The sequence below is a fragment of the Balaenoptera physalus genome (assembly GCF_965194825.1).
Source record: "Balaenoptera physalus genome assembly, chromosome: 4".
NCBI classification, from domain to species: domain Eukaryota; kingdom Metazoa; phylum Chordata; class Mammalia; order Artiodactyla; family Balaenopteridae; genus Balaenoptera; species Balaenoptera physalus.
Window position 1 is genome coordinate 143,061,369 of NC_138891.1, and position 20,007 is coordinate 143,081,375.

General features: G+C 40.6%; 1 protein-coding gene across 1 annotated transcript in view; it reads right to left on the reverse strand.

Annotated features, from left to right (window-relative positions):
• Positions 1 to 1,943: 1,943 nt before the first annotated feature.
• ZBTB21 (zinc finger and BTB domain containing 21) overlaps positions 1,944 to 20,007 on the reverse strand; it is a 37,106-nt gene continuing 19,042 nt past the window's right edge. The window contains exon 3 of the transcript XR_014263400.1: positions 1,944 to 2,790. The gene's annotated coding sequence lies outside the window, so the exon portion shown is untranslated. The remainder of the gene's footprint in view (positions 2,791 to 20,007) is intronic.

The window sequence follows — 20,007 nt, forward strand, 5'->3', positions numbered from 1 at the left end:
CCCAAGCCGCCTCCCAACTTGGAATGTGCCTCCTGCCCTTGGCTGGTTTCTCCTCCTTTTAAAAATCTTTTTTTTTTTTTTTTTTTAAAGGAGGCAAAGGGGTTTTGTTTTTTTTTTAAATCTTTTTACTTATTTATTTATTTTTATATTTATTTATGGCTGTGTTGGGTCTTCATTTCTGTGCGAGGGGCTTTCTCTAGTTGCGGCAAGCGGGGGTCACTCTTCATCGCGGTGCGCGGGTCTCTCACTATCGCGGCCTCTCTTGTTGCGGGGCACAGACTCTAGAGCGCAGGCTCAGTAGTCGTGGCTCACGGGCCCAGTTGCTCCGCGGCATGTGGGATCTTCCCAGACCAGGGCTCGAACCCGTGTCCCCTGCATTAGCAGGCAGATTCTCAACCACTGCGCCACCAGGGAAGCCCCTAAAATCATTTTTAAAAGTAACTTCTAAAATCCCTTTAGCCAACTTTCTCATGTGAAGAAAAACAGTGAATTCTAAGGAAATTCTCACCACCTGATGAAGCAGTTGGGAACTTGTTCGGTGTCTTTCAAACCTGCCTCAGAACCACGTGCTTGTTTAAAATGCAGGTCGCCAGGCGCCCCGGGCACTGAACGGTCGCGGCCTGGCTGCCCCCAGGTGGTGCTGTGTCAGCAGCATCGGTGCCACTGGGCTTGTTCTAACGCCATCAGGAATGCAGAGTCCTGGGCCCGCCTGGGCCTGGGAGACAGGGGCTGCAGTTAACAGGGTGCCAGGCGAGTTGATCCACACTGACGTCTGAGAGGCACTGCACTCGGTTCCCACGTCAGAACCTATCAGGGGTGCCCGGAGAGTTGGCACAGCTGCCTCAGACCTGGGGCTCGCCCCCAGAACTCTAATCAGCCTGCGGTGGGCCCAGCATCGTGTACTTTATAGTTACGTCGTGAACGTTTGCTGCAGTATAATATACCTGAAAAGGTGTACGCATCTTGGGTTCAGCTCCGCGAGCTGTCACCAGTGGGCGGCCCCCACGTAACCCCGATCAGGAATCTAAACAGGACCAGCACCTGGGGCCCAGCCACGGACTCCCTCTCAGTCACGCCCCGTCGCCTCCTGCAGAGATAACCGGGTGATGACGGCTGACAGTCCAGGGTCGCGGCTTTGGTTCTTCCAGAAGCTGCGGTGCTTCCCCTTCCACACAGTGGGGCTGAGCTGCCCCTTCCACACCGCAGTGTACAAGTCCATCGTAGGGACACATCAGGCTACCCTTGGGGGACGACGGGTCGCTTCCCGTTTGGACTATTGTGAGTGTGCACCTGTTTCTTAACAGTCCCCGCGCTGATTTTAACGTAGAGCCACCGGCCTGCACGATGCTTCGTCCCCTCCTGGCACGCCGTCCCCACCCCATTCCCACCCGCTCCACCTTCGGAGCCCACTGAGAGGCGCTGGCAGCAGCCCTTTCGTCTAGTCTTGCATCCAGCTGCCCAAGGATAACAAATGGCCATTTCCAGAAGCCTCTGTGTTCCTCCAGGACAGCAGGAGCTGTGATAAGTTTTCAAGGCCAATCTCATTTTCTTCAAGTCAAGAGCTCTGACAAAAAACGATGTGAGCTTGTACGCTCAACCAAAAGGTTTCAAGCGTCTGGCCGGGGAAAAAGGCTGCAGGGCCATCTCTGCCCACTCTCCCTGCTCCTGGCAGGTGGACGGCTCAGGATGGAGGTTGGGTCCCAGCGCCAGGGCGAGTGTAAGGTGAGGAAGGCACTTGTCTGGGTGCAAAATTCAAGAGGACGCCAAACACTCAGTAATCAAGTATAAACACAGTTTTAATACAATATTTAGAAAAAAATCAAAATTAATGCAAAAAGTCCATCATGAACAGAATATCGACATTTTAAACAAAGGCCATTGCTGACCTGAGCCATACTGGACCACAGGCAAAAGAAAAAAATGTGCACCATACATGGTCTTACTTTTTTTTTTTTTAACATCTTTATTGGAGTATAATTGCTTTACAATGGTGTGTTAGTTCTGCTGTATAACAAAGTGAATCAGCTATACATATACATATATCCCCATATCTCCTCCCTCTTGCGTCTCCCTCCCACCCTCCCTATCCCACCCCTCTAGGTGGTCACAACGCACCGAGCTGATCTCCCTGTGCTATGCAGCTGCTTCCCACTAGCTATCTATTTCACGTTTGGTAGTGTATATATGTCCATGCCACTCTCTCACTTTGTCCTAGCTTACCCTTCCCCCTCCCTGTGTTCTCAATTGCATTCTCTACTTCTGTGTCTTTATTCCTGTCCTGACCCTAGGTTCTTCAGAACCATTTTTTTTTTTTGGATTCCATAATATGTGTTAGCATATAGTATTTGTCTTTCTCTTTCTGACTTACTTCACTCTGTATGACAGACTCTAGGTCCATCCACCTCACTACAAATAACTCAATTTCCTTTCTTTTTATGGCTGAGTAATATTCCATTGTATATATGTGCCACATCTTCTTTATCCATTCATCTGTCGATGGACACTTAGGTCACTTCCATGTCCTGGCTATTGTAAATAGAGCTGCAATGAACACTGGGGTGCATGTGTCTTTTTGAATTATGGTTTTCTCAGGGTATATGCCCAGTAGTGGGATTGCTGGGTCATATGGTAGTTCTATTTTTAGTTTTTTAAGGACCTCCATACTGTTCTCCATAGTGGCTGTATCAATTTACATTTCCACCAACAGTGCAAGAGGGTTCCCTTTTCTCCACACCCTCTCCAGCATTTACTGTTTGTAGATTTTCAGCAAGATCCTTTTTGACCCACTTCCTAGAGAAATGGAAATAAAAACAAAAATAAACAAATGGGACCTAATGAAACAAAAGCTTTTGCGCAGCAAAGGAAACCATAAACAAGATGAAAAGACAACCCTCAGAATGGGAGAAAATATTTGCAAACGAAGCAACTGACAAAGGATTAATCTCCAAAATTTACAAGCAGCTCATGCAGCTCAATATCAAAAAAACAGACAACCCAATCCAAAAATGGGCAGAAGACCTACATAGACATTTCTCCAAAGAAGATATACAGATTGCTAACAAACACATGAAAGGATGCTCAACATCACTAATCATTAGAGAAATGCAAATCAAAGGTCTTACTTTTTTTAATGGCTTGGGTTTTTTCCAGAATATTAAGATAATTGAAAAATATTGAAGAATGGAAAGTACGTATACTGAAACGCATGACATTATTTTAAGTATTTTACTAACACCATAAACAGAATTTATACGTTTCCTTTCCTGGTTTTAATGGAAAAAAACCTCATCAATAGTATTTTCAAAATCTACTTCTTTGCTTATCTCATTTTTAATTCAGTAAATGCTATGTCTGACAATCTATCTAGACCAAGTGATGATCAAAAATAATCTAAAATTAATATTAAATATTATTTTATGTATTAAATAACATTAAACATCAAATACTTTAATGATATAAAAATTATCTAAAATTGTCACTTGATCAAGAGAAATTACTATGCATGGCAATGCTCTCATTAACATTAAATATCATTATTATAAAATATTAATGTTAAATAGCATTAAACATTTAATGTTTTAGTACCATTAAAATATTTAAGAGTTGTCTGTTGCTGGGAATCCGATGCCTTGAGGGCTGTAGTTATATTTTATCCAGTGTTTTAGTTGTTTTAGGTGGGGAGGCAAATCCAGTCCCTATTATTCCATCTTGACCAGAGTGGAATTCCTCTATAACTTTGAAGTTTTCCTCCATATTTTCAAACTTCTTGTCTCTTTGTGCTGATTCTGTGTAACTTTTGTTAGTTCTTTTTTTTTTTTTAATTGAAGTATAGTTGGTTTACAACTTTTCAGGTGTAGAGCAAAGTGATTCAGTTAGACAAACACATACACACATATATATACATACATATATATATTCTTTTTCAGATTATTTCCATTTTAGGTTATTATAAGATATCAAATATAGTTCCCTGTGCTACAGAGTAGGTCCTTGTTGGTTATCTATTTTATAAATATATAGTAGTGTGTATCTGTTAATCCCAAACTCCTAATTTATCCCCCCACCCCTTTCCCCTTTGGTAACCATAATTTTGTTCTCTATGCCTGTGAGTCTATTTCTGTTTTGTAGATAAGTTCATTTGTGTCATATTTTAGATTCCACACATAAGTGATATCATATGATATTTGTCTTTGTCTGTCTGACTTACTTCACTTAGTATGATAATCTCTAGGTCCATCCATGTTGCTGCAAATGGCATTATTTCATTCTTTTTTATGGGTGAGTAATATTCCAATATACATATATACACATATACATATATGACATCTTCTTTCCTCTGTCGACGGACATTTAGGTTGCTTCCATGTCTTGGCTATTGTAAATAGTGCTGCTCTGAACACTGGGGTGTATGTATCTTTTCGAATTAGAGTTTTCGTTTTTTCTGGATATGTGCCCAGGAGTGGGATTCCTGGGTCATGTGGTAATTCTATTTTTAGGTTTTTAAGGAACTTCCATACTGTTTTCCAAAGTGGCTGCACCAATTTACATTCCCACCAACAGTGTAGGAGGGTTTCCTTTTCTCCACACTCTCTCCAGCAGTTATAATTTGTAGACATTTTGATGATGGCCATTCTGTAGATTCTGTGTAATTTTCTTCGGATGTATCTGCTAGTTCATTAATTCTCTTTGGCCATATGAAATCTGTTCTTTGACCCAGTTGTCTTAGTCCATTTGATCTGCTATAACAGAAAACCACAGACCGGGTGGCTTATAAACAACAGAAATTTATTTAGGCTGGAAGTTCAAGATCAAGGCACCAGCAGATTCAGTGCCTGGTGAGGGCTCTTTTTTCCTGGTCCACAGATGGCATCTTCTCACTTTGTCCTCACCTGGCAGAAGGGCTGAGAGAGCTCTCTGGGGCCTCTTTTATAAGGGCACTAATCCCATTCATGAGGGCTCCACCCCCATGACCTAGTCACCTTCTAGGGGCGCCACCTCCAAACACCATTACATGTTCTTATGTAAGGCATGGGGGACACAAATATTCAGTCCACAGCACCATTCATTGAGGTTTTTTTTTTAAATTTCAAATTATTATTTTTTCTCTAGACGTTCCATTTGTTTCTTTCTCAAATATACCTGATCAGTCCCTATACTGTCCAGTTATTTGTCATCTTTATTATTTCACTTTATTATTTTAAAATGTTTCATAAATATGTATTGTGTACCTGCCCTATGAGAGTGTAACACCTGCAGTTTCCGGTGGTCTAATTCTGTTGCTGGTTGTCACTGCCAAATCTCACCCAGGGGGCCTGCCTCCTCACGTGTTCACTGTGAGCTCTTGGCTTGATCTGCTGGAATCATGAGCACCTATATTTGGGGTGCTTTCAAACAGAGGGGACTATTGTCTGATTCAACTGTGAGCCTTGGGTGACATGGACTTGAAACTGCGTATTGGGGGCCCCAAGACCACGCCCAGGTTGGGTGGTTTGCTAGGACTCACAGGACCCATGGACATGATATACTGCAGTGAAAGGATACAAAGCAAATGCAGCAGAGGGGAAATGTGCATGAGGTGAGACCCAGAGGAAGCAGGAGCAAGCTTCCTGGTGGAGCCATGTTCCTTCAGCCCTGAGCGTGACAGCACATCACACCTCACACCTACCAGGGATGCTCATTAGTGGTTTGGTGCCAGTTGTTCTACTGGGAGCTGGTCATGTGGCACCTTCTGCCCGGCATACCAAAATTCCAGACTCTACAAAGGACAGCAGGTGTTCAGCATAAACCGTATTGTTTGTACAAACAGCTGAGGCACAGTGAGCCGCTCTGGCCCTTGCACACTTCCTAAGGAGGGCAGGCTGGCTGCGGTCACACTTTCCTGCACAGCCCGGCTGCCCTGCCCCACAGTCCCAGCTCCCCCACCTTGTCACTGCCCAAGGCTCAGCATCCCCGAGAGTGATGCCAGGGGCGCCCACCCTCAGGCAAGCCAACTCTCTCCAGCTCACGAGATGTTTTGCTTCTTGGGGGTGAGCTGGAAAGGGGGCTTGGAAAATCCCCCTATTTCTTATGGGTCTGGTAATTCATCAGAAAGTGTGTCCTATCAAGAATCCAAGTGCTTCCATGCAGGAAATCTCAGAGCATCTAATTCATCATGCATCAGAAATAAAAGTATTTCATAATAATTTTTTAAAAGAATTTAAAAAAAAACCCAATAAGAATTCCTGATCTCAGGTATCAGGCTAAGAAATAAACATAAAGTTGGGAGGTGATCATCCACTGAGTAATAACTTCTCTAACAGAAAGTTTGGAAGCCCAAGTTCCGTCTCTCTATCTGGGGAATCTGGCTCTCTTGGCAGCTTGCATGGTTGCTGGCCTTGCTCTTCCTGTAATCAGGGTCGATTTATCCACTAGGCACAGGGTTTAGGGTCCATGGTACTTTTAGGGAACCACAAAAGTGTTTTTATGGGGACCACAAAAATGTTTTAATTTCTTTGAAAATCAGAAGGAAAAAAAATGAGGTTTTAGCACTGAAGAAAATGTTTTAACTCACTTCAGCCTAGGTAATATTTTTCTTTTTTAATGAAAAAGATATTATATTTTAAATATAAAATATAATTTTTAATCTATATGTTTCTACGGAAGAAAGGTTCTCCCGAAGTGTCTAGGCTCAACAAAAGTTATAATGTGGCCCTGTCTTCAATGTATTAAGAAAATCACTTATTGGGAACATACTATATTCCTAGTATTGACACTGGAAATATGGTTATTTCAAAAAAAAATTTCCAAGTTGTATATATTTTAAGACTCTTCCAGAGCTCTGGTAACTCTTTCAACTGTAACTCTTTGGACCAATCAAAGTAAGTTTGCAGGGAAAGAGCTTCAGCTCCTGAATTGGTAAACCTTTCCTTAGTGGTTGGCTACAGCCATTTCCAACTATTCAGTGCAACAAATCAGGAAAAGTTCCCTGGATGTTTCTAACATTCTATGGGTGAGTAGGTGGCTAGAAACAGAGCTCAACTCTTCTTAGAGACCCAACAGCACTTGATGAAAATGATTTTATTTTAAATGAGAGGGCTATTCAAGGCTATTTTGTACTTTAAGTTCTTTTACATTACAAAAAAACAGACAAAAATAACATCAAATGTTACAAACTATTCAGTAATCCATCTTTGGTCTTTGATTTTGTGAACAGAAACAGGTTCTTTTTTTGAGGGGGGGTGGGTGCGCCACGTGGCATGTGGGATCTTAGTTCTCCATTCCCTGACCAGGGATCAAACCTGCGCCCCCTGCAGTGGAAGTGTGTGTTTTAACCACTGGACCGCCAGGGAGGTCCCAGAAGTGGTTTCTTGATAAGCTCTTTGAACTGAACTTGGAGACCCAACTTGAATGCCTGTGAACACCTACTTTTCATCACTTGAGACCATTAGAACCAAATCTCTGCTTCCTTACACACCAAATTTCTGTTTCGAGGGGAACAAATTAAGGTGTCATTCTGATGTGTTTATCACATGAGGGAGAAGAATAGGTCTGGCGTGCCTGCCATTTTAACTACTTATCATCTCTGCCACCAAAAACACTGAGGATTAAAAGGGACAGCTCTTCCCTCAGCCAGCAAGTCCCAGGCCCCCTGGCCTCCTCCTATAGAGGACACCTTGCCACCCAGTTATCCGATGACCTGGGCAGGACAAAGCGTCTAATGGTGGGTTGTGACCCATTACAAGATTAGGAAATTCACATAACGGGTTGTGACCTAGGTTTTTCACTATAAATGAATAAAACAGAGGCAGATTTACTGTGCAGCTAATGAAGCTAGGCTCCAGGGCCCCTCACTTGTGCAGGCCACCTCATAAATTATCCTACTATGGCAAATTGTATAAAAGTGCGACCAGGAACATACTGATCACAAGAGAGAGGTCTGTCCGTTTCCATCCTGACATCCCCTCTGCCATCATTTCTTTTGCGATGGTTGGTGCTGAGGTGAACATAGGCTTTTTGAGACCTGACTTAAAGGTAAGCTGAGGAGGGGACAAGTTTAGTTTGGATTTAGTGAGATGTATATGTGATTTTTTGGTCAAGTTGGAGAAAATTTCATTTATGAGCTGCTTGGAATTTGGAAGAATTTTTCAGATACACAGTGCTAGACACTTTAGGACATGTTAGCTAAGCTATTAATAATAAAATAACTAGTCTCAGTTCCCCTTCTGACCAAGATGGAGTAACAGGACTGCATTTACTGTCCTGCTTGAAACAACTGAATTCCAGACAAAACATATGAAAGAATGATTTTCCAAACATTGATCATCAGGCGACGAAGAACAGTGACCACTGAGGGATGAGAAAGAAATGAGGTAAAGCAGCATCTCTGACTGAGGAGCTGGGGCCACGAGTCCAGGGAAGACATAGTGGCTGGGGTTCAAGGGGAGACGACTAGAGAGGAGAAGCCTGCCCAGAGCGGCTGCTTGACTCTTCAGCGCGTACTGATCAACACACGTGAGGAAACTTCTGACACCAGAAAAGAGCCACCCGAACATATTAGAGGGGACAATCCCAGAACTCATGCTGCATTAAATAATTCATGGGACATTGGGCAGAAGGGGTGTATTTGCCTCAGCAGTGGAGCAAAATTAGCCCTAGATTAAATGCCACTTGGATCCCACTTAACACGGCTTAAAAACAAAACCTAAATGGATAGAGCTGTTTCCAACTAAGCTAATTATGTCCCCCAAACAAAGTTCTAGAATATTTATAGAAATACAAAAATACCCAGCACCCAACAAGGTAAAATTCACAATGTCTTCCATCCAAAAAAATTTACCAGATATGCCAAGAGGCAGAAAACTGTTACCCAGAATGAGAAGAAGAAGAAGTAAATTGAAACCAACCCAGAAATGGAACAGATGATAGAATTAGTATACAAGGACATTAAAAAGTTGTTATAACTGTATTCCATATGTTCAAGAAGCTGGAGGAAAGATTGAAAATGTTAAGTAGAGACATACAAGATAAATGTAAGATCCAAATCAAATTTCTAGAGATGAAAACTACACCAGATGGTTAATGGCAGATTAGACATTGCAGAAAAAAAAGATTAGTAAACTAGAAGCACAGCAATAGAAACCATCCAAAATGAAACAGAAAGAACAAAAGGGAAAATTTTAATAAAGCAACAGTGAACTCTGGAACAATTTCAAGTGGTCTAATAAATGTGTAATTGGAGTTGTGGAAGGAGAGAGAAGAGAGGGCAGGAAGGGAGAAAATATTTAAAGAAATAATGGCTGAAAAATGTCCAAATCTGATAAGAACTATAAACTCAAACACCTAAGAAATTAAACGAGCCCAAGTGTGCATGGGCATACACACACACACACACACACACACACACACACACACACACACACGATAAAAGTACATCATGGTGTGTCATAATCAGATTGCATAAAATTGGTAACAATGAGAAGAGGAACCAAGATGGCGGAGTAGAAGGACGTGCTCTCACTCCCTCTTGCGAGAACACCAGAATCACAACTAGCTGCTGGACAATCATCAACAGGAAGACACTGGAACTCACCAAGGAGGATACCCCACATCCAAAGACAAAGGAGAAGCCATGATGAGACGGTAGGAGGGGCGCAATCACAGTAAAAATAAATCCCATAACTGCTGGGTGGGTGACTCACAGACTGGAGAACACTTATCCCACAGAAGTCCACCCACTGGAGTGAAAGTTCCGAGCCCCACGTCAGGCTTCCCAACCTGGGGGTCTGGCAACGGGAGGAGGAATTCCTAGAGAATCAGACTTTGAAGCCCAGTGGGATTTGATTGCAAGACTTTGACAGGACTGGGGGAAACAGAGACTCCACTCTTGGAGGGCACACACAAAGTAGTGTGTGCATCGGGACCCAGGGGAAGGAGCAGTGACCCCAGGGGAGATTGAACCAGACCTACCTGCTAGTGTTGGAGGGTTTCCTGCAGAGGCGGGGGGTGGCTGTGGCTCACCATGGGGACAAGGACACTGGCAGCAGAAGTTCTGGGAAGTACTCCTTGGCATGAGCCCTCCCAGAGTCTGTCATTAGCCTCACCAAAGAGCCCAGGTAGGCTCCAGTGTTGGGTTGCCTCAGGCCAAACAACGAAGGGGAGGGAACCCAGTCCCACCCATCAACAGTCAAGTGGATTAAAGTTTTACTGATCTCTGCCCACCACAGCAACAGTCAGCTCTACCCACCACCAGTCCCTCCCATCAGGAAACGTACACAAGCTTCTTAGATAGCTTCATCCACTAGAGGGCAGATAGCAGAAGCAAGAAGAACTACAATCCTGCAGCCTGTGGAACAAAAACCACATTCACGGAAAGATAGACAAGATGAAAAGGCAGAGGGCTATGTACCAGATGAAGGAACAAGATAAAACCCCAGAAAAACAACTAAATGAAGTGAAGATAGGCAACCTTCCAGAAAAAGAATTCAGAATAATGATAGTGAAGATGATCCAGGACCTCGGAATAAGAATGGAGGCAAAGATCGAGAAGATGCAAGAAATGTTTAACAAAGACCTAGAAGAATTAAAGAACAAACAAACAGAGATGAACAATATAATAACTGAAATGAAAACTACACTAGAAGGAATCAATAGCAGAATAACTGAGGCAGAAGGATGGATAAGTGACCTGGAAGACAGAATGGTGGAATTCACTGCTGCGGAACAGAATAAAGAAAAAAGAATGAAAAGAAATGAAGACAGCCTAAGAGACCTCTGGGATAACATTAAATGCAACAACATTCGCATTATAGGGGTCCCAAAAGGAGAAGAGAGAGAGAAAGGACCACAGAAAATATTTGAAGAGATTATAGTCAAAAACTTCCTTAACATGGGAAAGGAAATAACCACCCAAGTCCAGGAAGCACAGTGAGTCCCATACTGGATAAACCCAAGGAGAAACATGCCGAGACACATAGTAATCAAATTGGCAAAAATTAAAGACAAAGAAAATTATTGAAAGCAGCAAGGGAAAAACAAAAAATAATATACACGGGAACTCCCATAAGGTTAACAGCTGATTTCTCAGCAGAAACTCTACAAGCCAGAAGGGAGTGGCATGATATACTTAAAGTGATGAAAGGGAAGAACCTACAACCAAGATTACTCTACCCGGCAAGGATCTCATTCAGATTCGATGGAGAAATCAAAAGCTTTACAGACAAGCAAAAGCTAAGAGAATTCAGCACCATCAGACCAGCTCTACAACAAATGCTAAAGGAACTTCTTTAAGTGGGAAACACAAGAGAAGAAAAGGACCTACAAAAACAAACCCAAAACAATTCAGAAAATGGTAATAGGAACATACATATCGATAATTACCTTAAAAGTGAATGGATTAAATGCTCCAACCAAAAGACACAGGCTTGCTGAATGGATACAAAAGCAAGACCCATACATATGCTGTCTACAAGAGACCCACTTCAGACCTAGGGACACATACAGACTGAAAGTGAGGGGATGGAAAAAGATATTCCATGCAAATGGAAGTCAAAAGAAAGCTGGAGTAGCAATACTCATATCAGATAAAATAGACTTTAAAATAAAGAATGTTACAAGAGACAAGGAAGGACACTACATAATGATCAAGGGATGAATCCAAGAAGAAGATATAACAATTATAAATATATATGCGCCCAACATAGGAGCACCTAAATACAAAAGGCAACTGCTAACAGCTATAAAAGAGGAAATTGACAGTACCACAATAATAGTGGGGGACTTTAACACCTCACTGACACCAATGGACAGATCATCCAAAATGAAAATAAATAAGGAAACAGAAGCTTTAAATGACACACTAGAACAGATAGATTTAATTGATATTTATAGGACATTCCATCCAAAAACAGCAGATTACACTTTCTTCTCAAGTGTGCACGGAATATTTTCCAGGATAGATCACATCTTCAGTCACAAATCAAGCCTCAGTAAATTTAAGAAAATTGAAATCATATCAAGCATCTTTTCTGACCACAACGCTATGAGATTAGAAATGAATTACAGGGGAAAAAAACGTAAAAAACACAAACACATGGTGGCTAAACAGTACATTACTAAATAACCAAGAGGTCACTGAAGAAATCAAAGAGGAAATCAAAAAATACCTAGAGACAAATGACAATGAAAACACGACGATCCAAAACCTATGGGATGAAGCAAAAGCAGTTCTAACAGGGAAGTTTATAGCTATACAAGCCTACCTCAAGAAACAAGAAAAATCTCAAATAAACAATCTAACCTTACACCTAAAGGAACTAGAGAAAGAAGAACAAACAAAATCCAAAGTCAGCAGAAGGAAAGCAATCATAAAGATCAGAGCAGAAATAAATGAAATAGAAACAAAGAAAACAATAGCAAAGATCAATAAAACTAAAAGCTGGTTCTCTGAGAAGATAAACAAAATTGATAAGCCATTAGCCAGACGCATCAAGAAAAAGAGGGAGAGGACTCAAATCAATAAAATTAAAAATGAAAAAGGAGGAGTTACAACAGACACCGCAGAAATACAAAGCATCCTAAGAGACTACTACAAGCAACTCTTTGCCAACAAAATGGACAACCTGGAAGAAATGGACAAATTCTTAGAAAGGTATAACCTTCCAAGACTGAACCAGGAAGAAATAGAAAATATGAACAGACCAATCACAAGTAATGAAATTGAAACTGTGATTAAAAATCTTCCAACAAACAAAAGTCTAGGACCAGGTGGCTTCACAGGTGAATTCTATCAAACATTTAGAGAAGAGCTAACACCTATCCTTCTCAAACTCTTCCAAAAAACTGCAGAGGAAGGAACACTCCCAAACTCATTCTATGAGGCCACCATCACCCTGATACCAAAACCAGACAAAGATACTACAAAAAAATAAAATTACAGACCAATAGCACTGATGAATATAGATGCAAAAATCCTCAACAAAATACTAGCAAACAGAATCCAACAACACAATAAAAGGCTCATACACCATGATCAAGTGGGATTTATCCCAGGGATGCAAGGATTCTTCAATATACACAAATCAATCAACGTGATACACCACATTAACAAATTGAAGAATAAAAACCATATGATCATCTCAATAGATGCGGAAAAAGCTTTTGACAAAATTCAACACCAATTTATGATAAAAACTCTCCAGAAAGTGGGCATAGAGGGAACCTACCTCAACATAATAAAGGCCATATACGACAAACCCACAGCAAACATCATTCTCAAAGGTGAAAAACTGAAAGCATTTCCTCTAAGATCAGGAACAAGACAAGGATGTCCATCTCACCACTATTTTTCAACATAGTTTTGGAAGTCCTAACCACGGCAATCAGAGAAGAAAAAGAAATAAAAGGAATACAAATTGGAAAAGAAGAAGTAAAAGTGTCACTGTTTGCAGATGACATGATACTATACATAGAGAATCCTAAAGATGCTACCAGAAAACTACTAGAGCTAATCAATGAATCTGGTAAAGTAGCAGGATACAAAATTAATGCACAGGAATCTCTTGCATTCCTATACACTAATGATGAAAAATCTGAAAGAGAAATTAAGGAGACACTCCCATTTACCATTGCAACAAAAGGAATAAAATAACTAGGAATAAACCTACCTAGGGAGACAAAAGACCTGTATGCAGAAAACTATAAGACACTGATGAAAGAAATTAAAGATGATACCAACAGATGAAGAGATATACCATGTTCTTGGATTGGAAGAATCAATATTGTGAAAATGACTATACTACCCAAAGCAATCTACAGATTCAACGCAATCCCTATCAAATTACCAATGGCATTTTTTACGGAACTAGAACAAAAAATCTTAAAATTTGTATGGAGACACAAAAGACCCCGAATAGACAAAGCAGTCTTGAGGGAAAAAAACAGGGCTGGAGGAATCAGACTCCCTGACTTCAGACTATACTACAAAGCTACAGTAATCAAGACAATATGGTACTGGCACAAAAACAGAAACATAGATCAATGGAACAAGATAGAAAGCTCAGAGGTAAACCCACACACCGATGGTCAACTAATCTATGACAAAGGAGGCAAGGATATACAATGGAGAAAAGACAGTCTCTTCAATAAGTGGTGCTGGGAAAACTGGACAGCTATATGTAAAAGAATGAAATTAGAACACTCCCTAACACCATACACAAAAATAAACTCAAAAGGGATTCGAGACCTAAATGTAAGACCGGACACTATAAAACTCTTAGAGGAAAACATAGGAAGAACACTCTTTGACATAAATCACAGATAGATCTTTTTTGATCCACCTCCTAGAGTAATGGAAATAAAAACAAAAATAAACAAACAGGACCTAATGAAATTTCAAAGCTTTTGCACAGCAAAGGAAACCATAAACAAGAGGAAAAGACAACCCTCAGAATGGGAGAAAATATTTGCAAACGAATCAACGGACAAAGGATTAATCTCCAAAATATATAAACAGCTCATGCAGCTCAATATTAAAGAAACAAACAACCCAATCCAAAAATGGGCAGAAGACTTAAATAGACATTTCTCTAAAGAAGACATACAGATGGCCAAGAAGCACTTGAAAAGCTGCTCAACATCACTAATTATTAGAGAAACGCAAATCAAAACTACAATGAGGAATCACCTCACACCAGTTAGAATGGCCATCATCAGAAAATCTACAAACAACAAATGCTGGAGAGGGTGTGGAGAAAAGGGAACCCTCTTGTACTGTTAGTGGGAATGTAAATTGATACAGTCACTATGGAGAACAGTATGGAGGTTCCTTAAAAAACTAAAAATAGAATTACCGTATGATCCAGCAATTCCACTACTGGGCATATACCCAGAGAAAACCATAATTCAAAAAGACACATGCACCCCAGTGTTCATTGCAGCAGTATTTACAATAGCCAGGTCATGGAAGCAACCTAAATGTCCATCAACAGATGAATGGATAAAGAAGATGTGGTACATATATACAATGGAATATTACTCAGCCATGAAAAGGAACGAAATTGAGTCATTTGTTGAGACGTGGATGGATCTAGAGACTGTCATACAGAGTGAAGTAAGTCAGAAAGAGAAAAACAAATATCGTATATTAACGCATGTATGTGGAACCTAGAAAAATGGTACAGATGAACCGGTTTGCAGGGCAGAAGCTGAGACACAGATGTAGAGAACAAATGTATGGACACCAAGGGGGGAAAGCCGCAGGGAGGTGGGGATGGTGGTGTGCTGAATTGGGCAATTGGGATTGACATGTATACACTGATGTGTATGATGATGTGTTTTATACATAAAGTTGATGACTAATAAGAACCTGCTGTATAAAAAAATAAATAAAATAAAATTCAAAAATTAGAAAAAAACACGAAAAACTAATACTAAACTTTCTTTGGGTTATTTGTATGGAAATATGTTAATATAAATATTTCAGACATTACATGAAGTTCCTAAAAACCTTATATGTTCTGGTATAAAGTTATAAGTCATAATTCTAGTTATTACTTTAAAATGTATATCTCAGAAATAACTAAATTTCCTTGTCAATTGCATTATTATGAACTTTCATCAAATCTTTAACTGTGGTCATTTTTAAGTCTTTTGTCATTTACAGACAGTTCTGGATGTACTCTGATGCTTTTGCAAAAATGTTCCTATAAAAGGGTTTCATCTTCAAGGAATTCATGGAAAAGACTCTGACAAGTACAGGTTTCTGGTAATTGACTATACTGCTGAACTGAATGAATAAGCCTTTCGAGAACTCTAATGGAAAACTGATGAATTCATAAAATTGCTAACAAAAGATCAAGATGAAAAAAAATTAATTACATGGGACTGAGTGAACTGATGAGGATGATTATAATTTTTGTGACTTTCTGTTTGAATAAAAAAGAAATGTGATGTAAATTTATGTAAAAGAACTTAATGTAAAACAATGCCACTCTTCTCACAAAAAAAAATAACATTTGATAACAAAGAGAAAAACTTAAAAGCAAAATTGGTATATTATGTATATGGGAACAAAGATAAGGAGAGCAGATTTCTCACTGGCAATAATTCAAGGTAGAAACAGTGAAGCAATATCTTTAAAGTACTGGAAAAAAAACCCTATCTATTCTAGAATTCTATACCCAGCAAAACGATCTTTCAAAACTGGCAAAATAAAACCTATAATGGAAAAGAATTTTAAAAAAGAATATATACATATATATGTATAGCAGAATCACTTTGCTGTACACCTGAAAGTAACAGAATATTGTAAATCAAATATACTTCAATAAAAAATAAACAAAATTGGCAAAATAAAGATTTTTCTAGACATACACAAGCTGAAATAACTTAGCACCAGTAGACCTTTTCTACAAGAAATATTAATGTTAATGTCCTTCAGGCAGAAGGACAATGATATCATATGGAAACTTGGATCTGCAGGTAAAATGAAGGGCTCAAGGAATGGAAACTTATATGGGCAAATATAAAGACTTTGTTTCTTATTAATTAAATTCCTTTAAAAATGTAATTGACCATTTAAAGCAAAATAATGACAATGTATTGTGGGGCTAATGACATACACAGACATGAAATGTATGACAACCAAGCACAAAGGCTGCGAAGCATATACTGTCAATTCTTGTATCACCCATAAGGTAAGGTAATTAAAAAACATTAATGAAATCATAAAAACTCAGTTAATCCAAAAAAAGAAAACAGGGAACACAGAATAGGTGAGATAATTAGAAAATGAATAATAAGATGGTAGATTTAAAGGCAACCATAACAATAATCACCTTAAATGTAAATGATCTAAATACCCTGATTAAAAGACAGAGGATGTCAGATTGGATTTAAAAAATCAGTACCCAAATACATGCCTACAGGAAATATACTTTAAATATAATGACACAAATAGGTTACAAGTAGAAGGACGGAAAAAAAAATACCACGCTAAAATTAGTCAAAAGAAAGTTGGAGTAGTTATATTAATACAAATGAAGTAGGTTTCACAGTAGATAAAGAAGGTCATTTTAAAAATGTTAAAGGGGTCAATTAATCAACCCTGTACACTTATGCACCTAATATCATAGTGTTAAACTACATGATATAAAAACTGATAGAACTGAAAGGAAAAAGAAACAATTATAGTCCTCCCTCCCTCCTTCCTTCCTTCCTTCCTTGCTTCCTTTCTTCCCTCCTTCCTTCCTTCCTCCCTTCTTCCCTCCCTCCCTCCCTTCCTTCCTTTCTTCCTCCCTTCCTTCCTTCCTTCCTTCCTCCTTTCCTTCTGTCCTTCCTTCCTTCCATCCTTCTCTCCTTTGTTAAAAGCCATAAGGTAGATCCCCACGTGGACGGCAGTCAGCCTGAGTGTGGAAAGTAGGCCCAAGGGGGCTGGAGATTGGCTACATGGCAGGGAAACTGAGGTAATGGGAGCTGAGTTTCTCACCGTCACAGAGGAGAGATACAAACCTGGAGAGAGGCAGCCAAAGAATACATCGTGTGGTATTGGATTGGAATTGAAGCTATGGATGTGAACTCACAGATTTCTGAATATGTCAGTAGGTCTACAGGATTCACAGATAAATTCAGACGCGTGTGTGTGTTTCCCCCTTTAAGCCTCTGTCCACAGAAGCGCCTGGGAGCATCCACACGTTATTTAGAATCAGCAGGCTCAACGCCCAGATCCTGGTCTTCAAACACCATTCTCCACTAAAAGGAATCAGACTCTCCAGGCTCCGGCAGAGAAGGGATGAGATGGGTCTGGAACATCTTGATGTGTCAGGAAGTGAGAAGATACTCAAGGAATGAAGGGGACATGCCAAAGGTCAGAGAAGCCAGTGTAACGCTCCCACTGGCTAAATCTAGGATAATCTGAGCATGAAAATGAAAAAAAAAAAAATGGTGGCAACTGATTATAACCCATTGAATAGAACAGGAATCCATGAATCCACAACACATAAACAAGTAAATGAACAAATTAATTTCTTGCAGTAGAAAGCCCACAGATAAATGAAGAAAGAATGAAGGTTTGAGAAAATCTCCCTTTGGAAACAATTATAAAAATAATTCAGGCAAGACACAGAAACATCAACAGATGCTAAAGTTAGTGGGTAAAACTGAGATGAATAATGGGATTTTACATAGTCTCAGAACGTCTCCCTGCAAAGTATTAACAACAAAGGGGAAAAACATAATGAAGAAACCTGGTAGAAAAGATCTCAGTCGAATGATTAAAATTAATACCACCAGCAATAGGACAAACAGGCGTCGCATGCCACCCATAGGCTGACATGGAAAGAACACGGCCTCTGTGACATTCCGGTACAAAAATGCATGACATGGTCTCATCATGAGAAAACACCAGACAAACTCCAGTTGAGGGAATCTACAGGATGACTGGTCCACAATCTTCAAAATGATCAATGCCATAAAAGCCAAAGACAGATTGAGGAATATTCCAGAGTGAGGGAGACTAGAGAGTACTGGGCTATCTGAGAAGGGGGCGGGGGAGCAGGGGGCAGGAAGGGAAAGTCAAAAATAATATGGGAGGAAAACGAGCCTGTTGCTATTTTACAGACTCTCAGACACACGTGCGCCGTGCTTCACATGCAGTGAGTACCAGCATCAGTTATTCCTATAATACTAGGAAGAGCTATTGATTAGCTACTGCTACTCCTAGGTTTACTGATGAACTTACCAGGCAACTGGCCACACTGGCGTGACCGAACGGGCACTTTAGCAGTGCTGGGCCACACACCCAGAACTGCAAGAGCAGCACAAGGGCGATGCGTCTACACAGTTCAAGGGGCTCGTCAACCTAAGACCTGCTAATGGAACATTTCCATTCCTCCTTGGGCTTACTGAGAACCATGTAAAAATTAAAATACACTCTGGGTCTCTTATTGAGTAGCTGAATCAAAATATTGTGGGGAATATATGCAGAGGTATTCAGGAAGTCTCCTTCTAATATTAGCTGAAAATCATCAGTCTGGTTGTCTTTCATCTCAGACAAGATTTTTTTGCTGCATTTATTTATCAAATACTTAATAGACCCCTTCCCTTGCCTGGCCCTGGAGATGAGGATGGATAACAACAGCCCCTGCCCTCGGGCCCCTCCCAGCCTCGTGGCATAAAGCATACATGGTTAGACGGAGGTGGCAAGGGGAATGGCAGGACCGTGCCAGGGTCTTACGGGAACACTTAGGAGGACGACTACTTTGGGCTGGAGTGAGGAGTGGGTGGATAGGGGAAGGAAGTATTTTCTGGAAGAAATGATGCCAACCACAGTAAGTGGGATCTAAGACATTCAGCTGGCTGAAAAGCAGGTTTGCACTACTGTGAGGTCAACAAACGGACCCAGGGACCCTACTGCAGAGGGTAGGGGCTGATGGCCGATCACGATAGCCAAGTTCACGCTACAGCAGGGCTACACCAGGCTTTATTTTTAAAGTGCTTCTGTGACAACACGGGGAACATTTTCCCCAGACAAATGCTGTGTAGGAGGAATACCTGCCACTCAACTTCCACGGTTCACAGAGCCAAGATCTGGCCTCTGGTTGGGGAAGTATTCCATGTTGGAGACATGGTTTTGTCACCACAAGCATTTGCCGTCTTGGGTGTGTGTCTAAGACCGAGGATGCAACAGGAGTGCCACAATCCCAACCTCAAAAAGCCGTGATTACTAAGAACAAAAGGCAAACCTAAGTTTTTTAAACAAAACAAAATTTGGTGGCAAATTGAATAGCAGGGCTAAAGCAGATTAAAATAAAGATTAAACCACTTATTCCTGGTGCAGTGTGTTCAAGAAACTTTTAACCAGAGGCTCCCAGGAGAGGCTAGTTTGGGATAGTAGGAGGGGAAAACAAAACCACGGGAAGAGGCGAGGGCAAGCCCAGATGGACAGACTCGGCATTGGTCACCCCAGCTCTTCACTTACAGGGAAAGCTAACAGCAAAAGAGTGAACACTTCTTGGTGTTTTGGAAGAGCTAGAT